Source organism: Rhinolophus sinicus, linkage group LG02 (assembly GCF_036562045.2).
Source record: "Rhinolophus sinicus isolate RSC01 linkage group LG02, ASM3656204v1, whole genome shotgun sequence".
In the NCBI taxonomy this organism is placed as follows: domain Eukaryota; kingdom Metazoa; phylum Chordata; class Mammalia; order Chiroptera; family Rhinolophidae; genus Rhinolophus; species Rhinolophus sinicus.
Window position 1 is genome coordinate 175,661,828 of NC_133752.1, and position 18,410 is coordinate 175,680,237.

General features: G+C 35.1%; 1 pseudogene; it reads right to left on the bottom strand.

Moving 5' to 3' along the window:
- Positions 1–1,406: 1,406 nt before the first annotated feature.
- Positions 1,407–18,410, bottom strand: part of LOC109435566 (ubiquitin-conjugating enzyme E2 S) — a 62,967-nt pseudogene continuing 45,963 nt past the window's right edge.

The window sequence follows — 18,410 nt, forward strand, 5'->3', positions numbered from 1 at the left end:
GTTTAATAATGCCTAAAATAATGACAAAATATTTAACTCGGTACTTTGTTTTTAAAAAAAGAAGTGGTGTGTTCTCTGAAGTACATATTTTAAATAGCTCATAAATATACCCTGTTATTTGATTATAGTCTATTAAATTTTAGTGAATCTTTAGTCAAGTGAACGTAGCAAATGTAGAGTTTAGTGTGCCAAAGCTTCCCACTATAATTTTGTTTCTATATATTTCACATATTTTAAAACATTTCTTTGAGATTTATAGTCTATACTTGTCGTACATTAAAGTTCAGGATCAGTTACACATTGGAGAAATATTGACCTACAATGCCCATCAATATATTTGTCACTTGGAATATACCTGTGAGCAGAATACAAAAAGATCCCAGACTTTATAGAGTTTACATTTTCTGATGGTCAGGTTAACAATAAACAGTAAAAGTAGATAAACATGTAAAAGGTAATAAATACTAGTGAAGGAAGAAAAGGTAAGAAAGTGTGAAGTGGGGCTGGTTGGTGGCTCAGGCGGTTCGAGCTCCATGCTCCTAACTCCGAAGGCTGCCAGTTCGATTCCCACATGGGCCAGTGGGCTCTCAGCCACAAGGTTGCCAGTTCAACTCCTCAAGTCCCACAAGGGATGGTGGGCAGCGCCCCCTGCAACTAGCAATGGCAACTGGACGTGGAGCTGAGCTGCGCCCTCCACAACTAAGACTGAAAGGACAACAACTTGAAGCTGAATGGCACCCTCCACAAATAAGATTGAAAGGACAACAACTTGACTTGGAGAAAAGTCCTGGAAGTACACGCTGTTCCCCAATAAAGTCCTGTTCCCCTTCCCCAATAAAATCTTTAAAAGGAAAAGAATGTGTGAAGCATGTGAGGGATGGTGGTGGTATAGACTGCTATTAAATAAGTTGGTCAAAGTCAGACATACATATCGAGCAAAGGCTTAAAGTGGGTGAAAGATTTGGCCAATAGAATATCAAGGAGCTAAGTTAGGCAATAGAATATCACAGTGAAAAAGGGACCTAGAAAGAAGGAAAAGCAGTGAGAAACAAATTATGGCTGGCATATTCCAGGAACAGCAAGAAGGTGAAAATGCCTGGAGCAGAGTAAATGAAGGCACAGAGAAGCAACAAGGTGAAATCATGTAATACCTGCAGGTCATTGTAAGGATATTGGCTTTTCCTCTGTGGGAAATAGGAAGCCATTATAGGGTTTACAGCAGAGTAAGTATGTGATCTGGCTTACATTTTAGTTTTAGTTTTAGATCATTTTCTGTATGGACAAAAGAGTATGAAGGCAAAGTTAGAAACAAGGAGACAAGTTAGGAGGCAATTATAGAAATATAGTATATTAAATAAACAATGTCTATATTATATTATCAATTTGACAATGTTATATAACATTGCTATGTTGGTAATATAGAACAATATCTATATTTATTGAATTTACTGTCTTAATAAGGTGTAAAAATATCCTTAATGAATAGATAAATCATATTAATTATTGTGTATACAAATTCATGTTTTTCTATAAGCATTGAATCAAAAATGTTTAACCTGTCATATTAATCATCACATTCATCCATGTTGATAATCCTCTGCATTATGTGTAGGAGTTACTCAAGTAGTTTCTGGATTTTTCTCAGAGAAAACTGATCCATGTGCAGCTGTATTCTTGGTATGTCCATGGGAGGAGGGAATTTCAGGAGTTTCCTATGTTGCCATCTTGGTGACATCCATCTTCAGTGCATAACTTGAGCCAAGACTTTAGGGCAGCCTTTGTCAACTGGGTAATATGAGAGAATTAAGTCCCACAGAGAATGATTTCCATGACTATTTTTTCAATACTTTCAAGGATGGTGCGTGTACATAGTATCATTCTGAATACATAGGAGAGAAAGTAACTCATTACACCCATCAAGAATCTAGGAATTAACTCTGCTACAGAAGAATTAATGAGAATAGCTGACTTAGAGTTATGAGCTTGTCATTCCTTTTCTTCAATTTTTCTAGTTCTCTTAGAAGCAGTCAGCCCAGTACTAGTATACAATAGCAATGGAAGTGTGGTCCTCAAATTCTCGCTCTCAGCGGGTGCTTCATTTAAATGGTGAGCAGGAGATTATTTAGTTATCTTTTCCACCAGTGTGTGATACAGACAACTGAATTTTTATCTATAAATATTTACATAATTATCACTGGTTTCCACCTGAGTTAGGGTTGATAACCTATACCTAATCTTACTCCTGGCTTGCCCAAAGATAATGCAACCAGTGTACTAAAGCACATGATATCTGGGAAAGAAAAATATAAAAATATTTTATGAAATTTTGTATACTACCATGCTAATAATATCTGAGAGTGGAGGATTATGACTATCAAGAACAACTGGAGTTTTGAAGCAAGTTGGCTTCACAGTAGATCTAACAGAGTCCAGATCCATCTCTTGGTTATTTATCCAGTTCCCAATTGTGTGATTATAATTGATATAACTAGCAATGATCATAATCCCCACCTTTGACTTCTTGATCTATGGAATAAACACATTAGACTAGAAGCAAAAAGGGTTCTGCTTATCATATCCTCAACGAACTAGAAGTTGCCACTCACATTCACACTTTCCTCCTCACCCTGCCTCCTCACTTCACTTATTTCTGATTCCAAATGTCATTAAAATGCATGTAATTGGTTGAACCTCTATCATTTACCTGCTCCCTGGCTTCAAGGTAGTCTAGGAATGAAGTCCTCTAACTTATTTCTTGGACGTGAAACACACATATTGGATAATTATCAAAGTACATAAAAAATCCACCAAACGGCCTGAGGTAAAGATCCACACTATTTTATGAGCCTTAACAAATGTATTCTAAGATGATTACGCATTTAGAACAAGACAATTTGGGGGATTGTTGCAAGGAGGCTTAAGAATGAGTTATACCCCAGAGCTTGTTCCTATTTCTTTTAGAAATGGAAATACATGACTCCGGGAACCAAGGCATGGATTTGGCAGCAGTTGTAAAATGCTTATTTTCCAATCTTGGGAATTTGAGCCCTTCTGATTTAAATGTTTTAGAACCCAGGAAAGAAATATATTTTCATTAATACAATTAGAATTCCACTGAATTGGAAACTTGTATCTGGCCATTCAGGAACTCCATGTCCATGTCTCTGATATAACACATACAAATCCTCAAGAAATAATAGATTTACTGATGCACAGTGGGGGCAAGAATATAAATGGAACCACAATGATCTTATGAAGCCCCACCATGTACCACAATGAAGTAGTTATATTTAACAGGAGGCTAATGTAACCACCCCTCCCCCCATTCAAGTAGAACTGTCAATGAAACAGATTCCTCAGTTTGTGAACTGAAGACTACACAACTGGTAAAGAATTCTTATGATTGGTGGCCTTCACTGTGAGCAAAAACAACAACAAGAAACAAAGAAACAGCAAAAAAAGGATCCTTAATAACTTTTCAATAAATTCCTTTACTGCTGAGTTAGCTGGGAAAATCTTGCTTATCACACAGTCCACTTCTACATACATGTGGCCTCAATAATCTATTGCAAGGAGGACCAATAATTCTTTTAAATTGTGTTGGTTTGACTCATACAGGTTTTCATGTTTTCAGATTTAAAGAAAAAGCTATTCTATATATGTAAAGGTAGAATTGTTATAACGGTAGTATACTAAATATAGAGATTTTTCTTGGCTCTTCTGGGATCATTTCTTTGGCCTTCTCAAGTTCTTACTCCCAGATAAGAACAATCTAATAAAAATAAATTTCAAAAAAAATGGAGAATCTTTATTATGTCACTTTTGTAATGTTCAGTCATTCTTCATCCAATCAATTGTGATTAGAAGTCCTGGTTTTACTCTGATAAAGATGGTTTTGCAGTTCACAACACTATACAGAAAGAACCAACTGGAGTTAATGAGCTCTAAGAATAACAGTAGGAAATACCAGGCAATGTGAGTCTTCGTGGCACATCTAGTTCACAAAATACTTTTAATTTGTTCAAATATACACTTTTTTTGTTGTACTTTTCTGATGCACCAGCATTCTTCACTGTCAAAATGTTAATGCTAAAAGGAGTTCAAATCTTTATCTACATATAAAAATAACTCATTTTGGATCTTTCAGGATAAATTAATCCTAAAATTGTTGCCAAGTTAACTAATTATGATAACTTCTATATGTTTATTTGCCTGAATTTACTATATCATTTTGACAAAATTTATATTGAACTGCTCATTTCAAACATAATCTCACAGGATTATTTTCTTCTTGAGGTTACTTCTGGAACATACTAGTAAAACTGTAGTGTGGATTGACAGTTTTGTAGGCACATCAAAAGACCCAGCAGAATGAACTTTTGGCCTAAATACCTCATGTTATTCATTTAAATATTTAGGAAAGGATTGGCCACTTCTAGATGTAATTCATCCAAGGGTTTATAATTTGTTGGCTTGGGCTGGGGAATATGTATGCAAGGAAAATTTTAGTATATTTTATTCCATGTGTAATTCAATTTGATTAAAACAACATTTATTAAGCTAACTCTGTGCTTACAGATCTGTACTTCAGTTATATAATTGGAATTTTAACAATAATACAAGAAAGTTATATAACTCTGACAGCAAAGAACACAGTGGCTCTTATTTTCAAGCTGGGATCATATTGTATTCATCTTTGTACTTCAAGCATTTTGGTCAGTTCTGGTACATATCTCACACTCTACAATATTTTTTTAATTTAATGAAATCTGAAAAGAATAACAGAGGTACAAATTCTTATGGTCAAAGCATAGTCTTTAGTCCTCTGATATTTACAGATATTAGTGTTCTTAAGTCCTAATAGTCTCTGCCCAAAACTGCTTTTTTTCCTAACAAGAGAAAATATTGGCCTAAAATAATGGATTTATATTTTAAATCTAGATATATTATCAAAATATATTAAAACTCAAGGAAAAATTATGAGGTTGGATTTTTTTAAGTCCCACATGATCACATATGAAAAATCTCTAAGAAAAATTTCCAGAGAATTTGCTTACTATGGAAGTATATAAAAACTCACTTTATGTAGCTTTAAGATAAATATAACTGTAGCTATTGGTTTAATAACCTAAAAGAACCTGGCTCCTCTTGGCCAATATTTGATACGAATATCAACTATATACCAGTGAGACACAAATTTTGCAAATTTGTATCTTTAGCTCCCAACCTTCCTCTGTAGTTCAATTTATCCAATTGCCTACCTAACATTCCTATATGATATCTGAAAAAAGTGTTTATGTGTTATACACAACATGTGTAAAGGAGAACTCAATTCTCTGTTCATCCACACCCGATCTCAGAAATTGACTTTAAGTATTCATCCAGTAGCACTAGCAAAAATAAAGAATCATTCTTCATTCCTCACTTTCTTTCATTCTTCACAGCAAGTCCAGGTTATTTCACTTTCATAACATATTCCAAATATCTCCTTTCTACTCCATCTCCCTAGCTCCCACCCTAGTTCAAAGCCACCATCATCTCTCAGTGTACGTCTTCCATAGACTCCTTAGTGGTCTCCCTGCTTCCATATTTGGTTCTCTAAAACCTATTCTCATCAAAAAAGCCAAAATTGTTTTTAAAAGTTAATTGATTAACAATTGTTATTTGAATGAGTGATATTTGGTCAGTTCTACCGTAACAAAATTCATTTATTTAAAAATATTTATTGAACAACTATCATTATGCTATCCAGTTCTAGGCACTGAAAGTATAGTAAAAAAGAAAACACAGTTTTTTAGTGTCTGCCCTCATTAAAGTCACATTTAAATAGGAAAGACAAATATTGAATCATCAATTTCAAATTCAGTGCAATATAAAGGAGAAATCATAGGTGGTGCCATGTGTGATAAAAAAAAATAGTAGTGATGGGGTAGGGGAATTACCCTAGTTTGCAGATTTAGTTTAACAATATATTATATTACACTTTCGGTCAAGTGTAGATTTTTTCTAGGGAATGAGGAATAAAAGCATCTTAGTTGTAGATCATAGCATGGTAAAAGCCTTGTAGTGAGAAAGACCTTACTATTTGAGAAATTGAAAGAAGTCTACTAGGTCTGATGTGGGGCAAACTTTAAAAAAAAACAACGCTTTTGCTTTTGTTACAGAATTTTGTTGAGTTCAGACTTTGTTATTATAAATTGGGACTTGAAAGATGAAAGCCAGTTCTAAAGAAAATTTGTGTAATTCTAAAGCTATTGTCAATGAAATTCACATAAAGCACAGAATACCAGTTCTCTACTACTTCAAAGGGACACCTTTTGCTTATTTAGAATTTTGACCTCCATCAGTTACACTGGCTCCAAGCAAGGTCAGCCCCTCCTGCTCAGTGCCACCAGCCTCAGGTTTAATTTTGATAATATTCATCATATAGGCAAAAATCAATAGTCCTAGGTATTGTAATATAGAGTAAAGTGAATGTGATTTGATTTAAATATTGAAACAGGAAGTACTTTCATCTACTTTTATGGTCAAAGCATAGTCTAACATTTTTTTTGCTTGATTGCATATTGCAAAGGTATTATCAAGACTGGGTATTCTTATAGATATGATGAGGAAAAAAACTGGTTGATTCAAAATATTAGCTTGTTTCAGCCATAGGCCAATTTTTTTTAAAGTAAGATTTCAAAGACATGGACAGAATGAGATCTAAAATGCAGGTGGAGAAAGAATTGACCTTAAATGCAGGAGGGACACTTCATCTCCTGACATAAAAAGAAAGGAGTTGAGGAAAAATGAATTGAAATATATTTGAAAGTTTGTGAGAGATGTGAAGTGAAATCACATGTGATGTTCTCAATTTTATTGATGAAAGAAAATAAAACTTTGAGAAAGTAAAAGAACTCACAGGTAGTACTTAGTGACCTGCCTGGCTGGGCTACCAAAAGTTTTGCTCTATAAGGCATTAATTTGTATAGTTGTGTTATTTTTTTCAAGAGTAGGCCATGGTTTAAAAAAAAAGCACATTATTCTTGGTCAAAGTTATCTAGAATAACAAAGATTTTGCAATAAAATGTATTCCATTTTTTCTCTTTGTTTGTTATGGCATAATAGATTGGCAACTCCTCTCTTTACTTCTCTATAATACTTTGAAAGTACCACAAGTCAATGGAGAAAAGGAAACACACACTATTCAGATCTTTAAAAGGCTTTCAACAAAGATTTTAGTGGTTGTTGACTCTAGAATATTTTCTAATCCTGCATAAGTGCTTTCTTATTTATACAATCTTTAGTTTATAAAGGAAAATGCCTGGTTTTATAAGAGGTCAGTTACATTTGGGTCGTTTTTTTGTTTTTCTTTTTTAAATCCTGGTGGATAGAGTTGGTCAGGAAGAAATTTCCCTGTTTGTGTTGGACTAAATTAGTCAAATATTGTTGTACTAATTTGCACAATTCCAGGCCAGTTGGGCAGAGCATAGCAAGCAACTGATTCTCCTTCCTCCTTCCTGGAACAATGCAAATCACTGCCCTGGAATCAGGCAAATGGCTACTGCTTTCCTAGACAATTGATTCTGTCCCTGTCTTGGAATATCAATCTAACCTTAGAGATAAGATGTATAAACAAAGAAGGAATCATAGAGATTATATATTGTATAATAGCCATATTCTAAAGTAAACATGAGGCCAGGTCAAAGAGTTTTACTTTGCTTATGTCCAATCTCTTACTTCACCTTATATATCCCAAACTGAGTTTTTACTAAATGCCAAGGATTGTCCTAAGCACTTCATCACTAAGACATTTAATCCTCATAAAAACTCTGCAAGATTGGTACTATTTTCCTCGTTTTGCAGGTAAGAAAAGTAGTTTCCAAGAGGTTTCAACATGACCAATGTTAATAAGTTTGTAAATGAAAGAGCTGTTAAAAAGAAACCACAGACCCAAAATGCACGTGTGCTAAAATATCCATGATACCAAACCTAGATTTAATCCTGATTTAATTGCAGTTTTAACCTCTTGCCGAAAAATCATCTTAACCAACCAGTCTGGGACTTGCTGAACAACAATGAGGTTATCTGTCATGCAGACCCTCTCCATTCCCCATAGGAAGAAGCAATCTGCATGATAAAGCGCTTGCCTTGCTGATCCCTTCCACCCAAAAGAAGATGCCCTGGTCTAAAAATAATCTTTTCTTTTCTTTTGCTAATGTATCCCCAACACTATCTTCTTTTAAAACCTTCCATGTTTTATAATCCCTCCAAACACTCCTGTCTGTCACTTTCTTGGCCCCCAGCTTCTTACCGCACTGGCCAGCATGCTTCTTGGCCATGGTGCCCTCAGCTCCTCCCTGGCACCCAGGTGCCCCCGGGTGGGTGGAGGAGACCACAACCACACTGGCCCCAGTGAATGTGTCTGTTCAGGCAGGCCAGGGCAGGAGACTCCCAGCAGTTCTCCAAGAGCAGGTGACTCACCTCCTCTTTGAGGACAGACTGGGGGTTAGTCTGGATCAGCACCTGCTGGTCAGCAACATGTGCCAGATGCCCAGCTCAGCTGTCCAGTTCCACTCAAGCACGTTGGCACCAATCTCACCACTGGCGCCCACATCTGGATGGAAGATCTTGGTCAGCAAGTACATCTTGGGTGGGGACGCAGGAAAGTCTTTTCCCAGCAGGAGTTCCATGCCCAACTGGCCTCTGGCATCTGGGGCCCCCTCAGGGCCCTCAGTGGTGACCTGCAGATCAGTGAGATCCCCCTCTTTGGGAACCTCATTGATGTTCCCCTCATTGGGAAGGAACTTGATGCCAGTGGGTGGGTCCGCAGTCAACATCATGACGTCTTTGTACACCAGGCAGGTGGCCTGTGGGGTGGGGGACAGGTTCTCCATATTGAACTGAATAGTTGACATTTGAAAAAGACTTGAAACTGATGAAGGTGTGAGCCTTAAAGATTATGGGAGGAGAACATTCTGTGAAGAGAAAACAAGAAGTGAAAAAGTCTTGAAGCATGTACATCATACTATAATTTTTTAGGATTCCTCTTCACCTCATGAAAGAAAGAGAAGAAATTCCAGCACTTCTAGGTTCTAGGTTTGTAATAAAGGAGGCTGGTTTTATGTTTTTGTTTTTTTATTTATTTTAATTAAAATTTATTGGGGTAACAATTGTTAGTAAAGTTACATAGGTTTCAGGTGTACAATTCTGTAATACATTACCTATATATCACATTGTGTGTTCACCACCCAGAGTCAGTTCTCCTTCTATCACCATATATTTGATCCCTTTTACCCTCATCTACCACTCCCCTCCCTTCTTACCCTCTGGTAACCACTAAACTATTGTCTGTGTCTATGAATTTTTATTTCTCATTTGTTTCTCTTATTCTTTTGTTGTTTTCGGTTTATATACCACATATCAGTGAAAGTAATAAAAGGGCTAGTTCTAATATAAGTTGTTAACATTTTATCTAAGGAGTGTCTTAAAACACATGAACATACTTCTTTATAATTCCAAGGCTTAGCTTAGTGGAAAAGGATAGAAAAGGTAGAACACAGAAGGGCATGGCTAAGTCTCCATGGCTGAGGTGATCTACCATCCCTAGAAATAGTTTTAAAGTAATAAAAGTTTCCATTTATTTAATATTTCAATTAACACAAACTTATTGCATATTTACAGACATTATGTTTCAAATAGTGTGATCATCCCTGGAAAACTCTTGTGAACAATTAGTGTCTGTCCTTAGAGAAGACAGAGCACAATACATATTTGCTGAAAAAATTTATTCCAATAGAAATATCAGTTTCTTCTCTAAAGCAATATATATATATATATATATATATATATATATATATATATATATATATATATATATATATTCTATAGAACAAACATTGGAGATAAAATATTAATAATAATTTGAAACATTCCAACACACTAAACTACATCCAAAGCTTAGAGTTTTTCTAATGCAGTGAGCCTAATGCCCTTTTTGTTTGGACATTATCCAGTAATAATATATGGACATGTCTCATATCATTAAAAGACAGGAGATCTATGACTAATTTAAAGCATACAGGTCTGAAGAAAGAAAAGCATGGCAAGCATACATATTAAGGTAAGAAGAGGTTAAATAATATAAAATAGTTGAATTGCATTAAGTGTTTGGTGAAGCATTTCATATGTAAATAATTTCAAATTATTTCAAACTTTCATTCTTTTCAAACAAGATCAAATTATGTCTTAAATTACTTCTTAAATTTTAAAGAACAAAACATTTAAAGGTATATTTGCCCTCTTGAAATATATATATGTAAAATTGCTACAAATTTGACAATGAGTTTTAGAACTTACGGTGAATTTAAAGATTATCTTGCTCTAAATTCTTGTTTTATAAAGAAAACAAGGTCTAGAAATTTGAAGTAGTTTTGGTAAGCAGTGGCAAACCAGGAGGATAGACTAAATGGCTTAATTAAAAATCTAGTATTTTTTTCTGTGCACACAAATCACCTGAGAATCTTGGTAAAATGCAGATTCTGATTCAATAGATCAGGGATAGGGTCTGAGATGGTGAATTCCTAACAAGTAGCTGATCCTGTTGGTCTAGAGAACCACAATTTGAGTAGGAAGATTTTACGCCACCCAGATTGAGATTGATGTCAGTTAATACAAACTAAATAATACTAGACATTATTCTAGCTTCGAGTGGCTCTGGATAGTAATGTCCAATGCTGATCCATGAAATGAAGTTTACATTGCTACTACACCAATATTCACTTTGAAATTTGTACCACAGAAAGAAAAAAAAAAATTTTACAGTTCTCATGGAAATGTACTTTAAAAAAATCATATATTACAGCACACATAAATGGAACTGGACATCAAAACTTTAGTCAAGAAAGTTTTCTAAATCCAAGTGGACTAAATCCACTTGGATTTAGAAAACACTGAATTAGAAACACAAAATATTAAATTAGAAAACAGTGAATTCTAGAAATTTCATTGAAAGAGTTCATCAAAATTTTAATTACACAATATATAAAAATTAAAATTAGTGTCAATAGAACATTCATAATATCAGTTATAGAATATTCAAATAATTTACTGTTAAGCAAATTAATTGACTTGAGGGCCAGAAACCCAACATAAGCTCTGCTGAACAAGAACTATGCTTTGGTGCCTGTCTGCACCCACCTGGAAGAGAGGTTCCTTTCTCTTCACACAAAGACGGCATAAAAGCTGGTGACAGCCCTCACTTTAAGGATGTGAAAGAGCAGCAAGTAATTCTTCAGTGTTCTAAAGACATGTACCTGGGCTTCTGATGGTCACATTCAGGACTTTACTAAATTCTTAGGACATACATTCCTTCCTCACAGTCAAAGACAGCATACTTTCACTACTGCCCAAGTAGTCACTATAACTTTGAAGGCTGTTCAGACTAGACTTATGAAATCACTCCAAGGCTAACATAATGTCTGTTCTCTCTGAGTCAGATATTCCCTTGTGAGCATACGCATAACAATTTTTCAAGTTGGCAATGTAAGGAACAAGCACACATTTGTTCATGGAAGAAATAGGAAGGGACGGGTAAGTAACCAAACAGAAGACTCAGGAATATAGAAACGTGATTCTACAGACCAGCCAGAAACAGTATTTCTGTGTTTTGTCAAAAATCCTGGAATAGCATAGACCTTGGGGGATAGATTCACTCACAGGAGTTGGAAATCCAGTCACGGTCCTTGCTTCACAGAGATAGATCACATTATTCCCATCTTCTATAATGACTTGGAACATGTTAGCATCTTAAAAGAGTATCATGCCTATGAATTTTGTTTCAAATCTACATTGGAAACTATTAAAAGAGCCCTAGTAACTTGCAAACAATTTAGTTTTAAGTACCATGAAAAACATAAGCTTTATTCATTTTCCTTCCTCATTATTAAGGGGTACTGATTTTTAATTTCTGTGGAAATTATATCACTTTATAGGACTAATCTTAACAGTTAAATTAACATAATTTAAGGTAGACTCCCTGACCCTAATATCTCCACAATCACCTGTGCCTGAAAATCTACTATTAGAGAGACTTTTCTTTTTGCCTTGAAGTATTTCTTTACTATTCATCACTTTATATAAAATGTACGTACCCCAGTATATTTAGCACTTTCATCAATATTATCAGAATGAATTTACAAGTGACAGCAGGAGGTTCTTCAGAAGGGGATAGAGTGGAATGCATGGAATTCTAAGGCAAACTGTTATTTTTTACTTAGTCAGAATAAGCCCAGGTAGTTTCTTCCCAGATGCTGTAAGAACATTCTCTTTTGATGAGGCAGACATTAGATTTTCTCTATGATGAGGCAGACATTAAATTATCTAATGTCTAGGCAGACATTAAATAACCTCTAAGAGAGGTTACTTGATATTTTGTATTTCACAGATCGATAAAATAAAAATTAGAAAATTGATAAAAGATGGCTGATTTTTTATTTTTCCAAGCAAGAAATTGAAGAGTAAAACCATTTATTTTTACCATTACTCTATAAAAGAAAGGACATTTGATACTAAACATGTAGGAAGACTGTAAATTTAGAATGAAGAACCTAATATGTTGTCAGGTTTCTTTATTTCCCCAAGGATTAATGCAACCTTTGTCAACAACACCAATATCTTAGTCTCAGATATTCTTACATCACAATTTAAGAAGCATTGCTCTGGTGGTTCCCAACTGGGGATAATTTTGCAAACCCAAGGGATATTTGGCAATGTCTGGAGACACTTTTTGTAGTTATAGGTAGGGGAGGAGAGTGCTACTAGCATCTAGCAAATAGAGGTTAGGGATTCTGCTAAACATCCTATAATACAATGCACAGGACAGTCCCCACAACAAAGAATTATCCAGCCCAAAATGTCAATAATACTAAGATTGAGAAACCCCAATTTAAGGGATCAAAGGAGTAAAGAAATTCCTGTATTGACAAGACAGCAGTTCAGTAACAGTTCAGGGCAACACTTCTTAAAAAAGGACATCAGTGCTGTGTTTCCTGGGATTTTATGACTCCAGTTAGGGACTTTGACCCATATTTGAAAACACGTGGGTCAGAGTTGGTTACCATTTAATCCAATGCATTCCTCATTACCTCCCTTTTCCCAAGGTAAATTTGTAGGCAAAATACACTTGAAAGTACTTGGCACAGTGTCTGTCATGTAATAAAGGCTTAATAAATTTTGCTTTCCTTATTTTTCCTTCTAATTTTCTTTTTCTGGTAAACATTGTCTCCATGTATAAATCCATTACTGAACTTAATAAGCTATCTGAAATAACTTACCAAACATTCTCTCAGCAAGGAAAAATGGAAATGTTACATGCTAAGGAGTTTCTGGATAGATTGATAAATGTAAATAATCAAGTTTATCCTGAATCTTCTTATTGTTTTAGTTAGTTAATTGGAATAAAACCAGTCTTGGAACGTTCTTGAATCCAATTCCCAGTCAAAGAACTGTTTCTCTCACTCCCACATCTAAAACACTTTGTTGGATCACAGTTGCCATTTGGACAAAATAAATAAAAAATGGCCTCATGATTTGGCACCTCAGTTTGCTTCCTGCCTCAAGCTTCACCATGTCCTGCTCTCTCACTCTGCATTCTACCTGCTCTGGCCACTCTGAACCCTTGTACTTGACAGGCTTTTTCTTACTTCTAAGTTCTGGAACATTTTTTTACCTTCATTTGGGACCTACTGCTCATTCCAACAAGAGACATATATTTCAATTGCAAACACTTTCCTGTCTTTCACATGAGCTATATCACACATTCAAGGAGGTAGCCGTCCCTGCTGCTCAGGTCTGTGGGAGGCACCAGTCTTATATGCTCCTCTTCCATCTTGCCTTGCTCCTGTCAAGGCACTTATCACACTAGATTTAGCTAGTTTTGAAATTGTCTCTGCTATTAAGTTGTAAAATCTCTTAGACTGCGAATCACTTACACCTTGTTAATTAATTGTTGAATTCCTAGTGCCTTGTTAAAGGTTTGGCCAATAGTAGGTGTACAGTAATTATTTGTTTAATGAATAACAATGTTTAAAAACAAATTATCTTCCTTTTTACATCTTTACCTAGTTAATTACCTGGAGGCCTTTTCAAGCAATACTTAGGTTATAGGCATTGACAGGAGTCCAAAGACAAGAAGAACATGATGAACTCCCATGTGTTATACACAGCAATTTCATAATCATGCCTTGGAGGTATCCCTGAAAGTTCAAGATTACCTGTGAGTGGCAATTGAACCAAATTGTTGAATTATATCGTATCTTGTTCTATGAGTGTCGTAAGAGCAATTCAGATTAACATGCTTGATATTTACCATCACAGGCACAGTAGAAGGAAATTTGGACTGGCCTCAAGAAAAATAGGCTGTGAAAAAGTATTTTTGAAAATATAACTCAGGCCACAGCAACAAACTATATTTCCATCAAATGTATCATCACTGTATCACTGTGATATTAGAAAATGGCAGAAAGACTGATGTGTAAATTTATATGAAATAACATGGCAAGAGTCACATAGAAAAAGTTATTTTAAATATCAAAATGGTAATCACAGTGAGCTAGGTGTCCAGACTAGAAGCACTACTCAAGGTAGTCTGAGGATAGTCCAAGATGGGCACAGTGAAGTAGGTCAGACCCACTCAGTTAAGGTCATTTCACTTCTATGTTACTGTCTTTTCATTTAGCAAGCAAAGGAAAGGATGTACAAGAAAATAAGGATACAACTTCCAGTGCCTCCCTTGTCCTTCAAAGAAGTGCCATCTTAGTTTGTTTTATCAATCTAGGAGTTGATGATGGAAGGAGGAGCATAGTTTCACTGGTTCAGAGGAATCCAGAAGCCTGGATTAGCTAACTTGTATTCCCTTTTATTCTGGGGAGGAAAGAGAAAATCATGTCTTTATAGATGTGGCTGTGAACAAAAACCATCTTCCTCTCTGTGTCCCAGATGTCTGTAAGTTTTCATGCTGTGACCTTTAACCAACCTCATATCCTTAGCAAGCATACCAAAGCCTTCTAGTTGATGATTATCTGTGTTCCTTAACACGTAGCCATAAATATTTCTATTAGTAATGGCCAGAATGGTATGGCGACTGAGACAAATATCAAACAGGTGATAGTATCCATTATAAAAAATCATCCATCACAAGATGACCAGGAGGTATGGCCCCTGGCATGTACAGCATTCTTCGTCTCTGTCTTGTCAATCATTAGTCATGAGTTATACTTGTATAAAAAAGTTACAGGAGTCTGTTAGTGGAGAATAATCTGCACATATTGCTGGGTCATCTGTCTGCTCCACCCCTACATCCTGTAAGTAAATTACCCTATTATAAATTTTTTAATATTCTATGGAGTTGCCTGCGTCACGCTTCAATCTTAAGGTACCTTCTCATTATGGTGGCCATTACACTTTTGCCCCATAATCAGATAATACCTCATCACTCATACCTAATGTCTAAGTTCCAAATTAAAAAAAAAAAATTGGCCCCACAGTTTCATAACCTCTCCCAAATTGTATTTATTGCTGCACCATCCAGCCTGCTCAAGTTAAAGTATAACAATAGTCTCGGGCATGGAGTACAACATCTGATTATGGCTCTGAGTTTTAGATAATAATAAAATTAAGAATCTGAAGATTCTCAAGTGACACCTCTTTGGTGCACTCCTCTTTGACCCTACCCTCCATCAGGTAGAAAACTTTCGAAAATGTATATTTCTCTATTATTGCATTTACATGGTCTGGAGTTGATTATATGTGTATTTCACCAATTTTATCACCACATTCTTGAAGAAAATAATATATACATATAGTTTGTTTGTTTCTACCCATTCACAAAATCTAAAACATGTATCAATAAATATTTCTAAGCCAATGAATAAACTTCTGTATTGAATGGATAATATTAGTTGAAGTCTAAATGCTTTCTAAGGTCGTGTTTCTCTACGGACAGTAACAAAAATTTCCAGGGGGATGGTGGTTTAGTGATGAATTACATAATTATAAATACTACATTATATTTTATTTTTATTATAATTCCTTCCCCCACCTCATCCACCCCTTATCTCAAGCTGTTAATATTTTCTCTAGTAAAGGAAAAAGTTGTAGAACTAGAGTGTCTAAACTAATGTATACTGATGGTAACATTTGGTAAGACTCCATTTGATATTTGTCTCTCTATTTATTTGTCTGTCTGTCTGATAGGGTGAAGTGATAGTATTTTGGATTGGTGGTGGAAGCTTAGGCAAATGAAAGATAAAAACTACCACTAAGTGACCTAGGATAGAATCCTATCTTTAACAGTGCTCAACTTTGTCCAGTTGAAAAACTATGGCTCTGTAAACCCAATCACATCATAAGTTTTCACTTGGCCCTTCATTATCCATCCACTTCTCCTCCATTATTTTGTTGTTGTTGTTGTTTCTCATACACAGGTGAATACTGTATAATTAGAAATTTCTTGGCAACTCGAACAACCAATCAGTGATGCAGAAAGTAAATATCTGAGAACAAGAAGGGCAATTTCATTTGTCAGGCAGAATGTTCCTTTATGAGGAAAAAGTGATTTCCCTTTTAATGGATTACAACATCAGGAACTGAGTAGTTTAGTTTATTTTAAAACATAATTAACAGCTTATACATCACTGGTCTTGGGCAATACTCTTATTTGTAGTGTTGGCTTAAATGTATCAAAAGGTGAACTAGAAGTTCAAGATGTTCTCAGGAACTCTGAAATAAATTTTGAATTTCTGACAGACACTTCAAATGGGTCATCATTAATTATGCAACTGGGAAAATCAAGAAAATGTTTCCTTGTTATTTCAAGTATTTGTAAAACATATAATGTCAAAACAACATCTCCTCAGATTCAACTCAGCGGTGTGAGGAAAATACAGCAGTATTGCTCCATGCCTGATGAATGTCACCCAACTGGAGTAGCAGAGTAGCCAGCCAAGTCTTCACCAGTCTTTCCCTTATTGGTGACTCTCTTCTTTCCCTTTGTAAATGGTTTCCCCACATAATTTTAGCAATATCCATGAAGTCAAACATCATCTATAGGATGTAATGATTTCCAAATCTACATCCACAGCTCCAACTTTTTTCAGAGTGCCATATTTATTATTTCAACTGTCTACTGGTATCATATCTTTGTTGTACAGCAGTCACCTCACACTTAATATATACCAAAGTTAAATCACCACTTCATCTATATATTCCTTTTGTCTTTCTCTCTTGTCTAATTGCAACAGCATTTGCCATCAGTGTTAATCTTACCCTCTCCCTCTTTTTCATCCCCTTATCAAAACTGCCTCAACTTCTATTGGAGTGAAAAAGATATTGTTTGATATTGCCCCTGTTCAGGCTCTTACTTCTGTAACCTCGTCTTTGAGCAGACACAAATATGGTTCTACTACCAGTATTTTACCCTCACTCCTTTCTGTTTTCCATGGAGTACAGAGTTATTATTATATTCATTACTCTTCAAAATAACATTCAAACTCCTAACGTAAGAAAAACACTTTTTATAAGGCAACCACATGCTTTTGTCAGTAAGCTTATTGAATGTCATTTAACACCACATTTTGTTTTCTTCACCAAACTGAAACTACTATTTTTAAAGCACACACAGTGTTTGATTATAGTCATGGTTTTCTTCAAAAAGCTGTTACTTCAGTCACAATTTCTGCAGTTTCTACTCTACCTGAAAAATTCACAAGCATGTTAATATTTCCAACTTAAAATCTTCTTATTAAATTCTTTTCCAATTTTCCCATTTATCTTTTTAATGTGATTCCATTGAGTATTGCTCATAGTTTCAATATAAGATAGTCTTTGTATCACATGGTATTGCAATTTATATTGAGTGGACAGTGAAATATTCTAAGACTAGGTCTTACTCATCTGTTTACCATCAGGACCTGGTTCAATACTAAGTCCTCCCCAATGTACACTCTCATGATGCCCTATAGTTCTTTCTCCTCTGTCACATTTGCCATGAGTGCAATGAAATAATTAATAGTGCAATTAGTTATTTAGCCTCTGCCTTTCCTGATAGAACAACTCCAAAACTTATATTCACCTCTTCATCCCAACCATCTACCACAATTCTAGCAGATAGTAGGTAATCAATAAACATGTATGAATGAATGCGTGAATAGAGGTATTCCCATAGCAGTGAACACCAATAACCTAAATAGTATTGAATTTGTCAACTGATGATGATGTAACATCTATTTTCTATTACGTATATACCCCTTTGCTCAGTAGAAATCTACTGAGAAATTAGAATATAGTACATTAATCCATGTCTTTTTGTATTCATTCTTACATATGAAGATATCCTTTAATCTCACTTAATTTATAATTGTTAAAAGAAC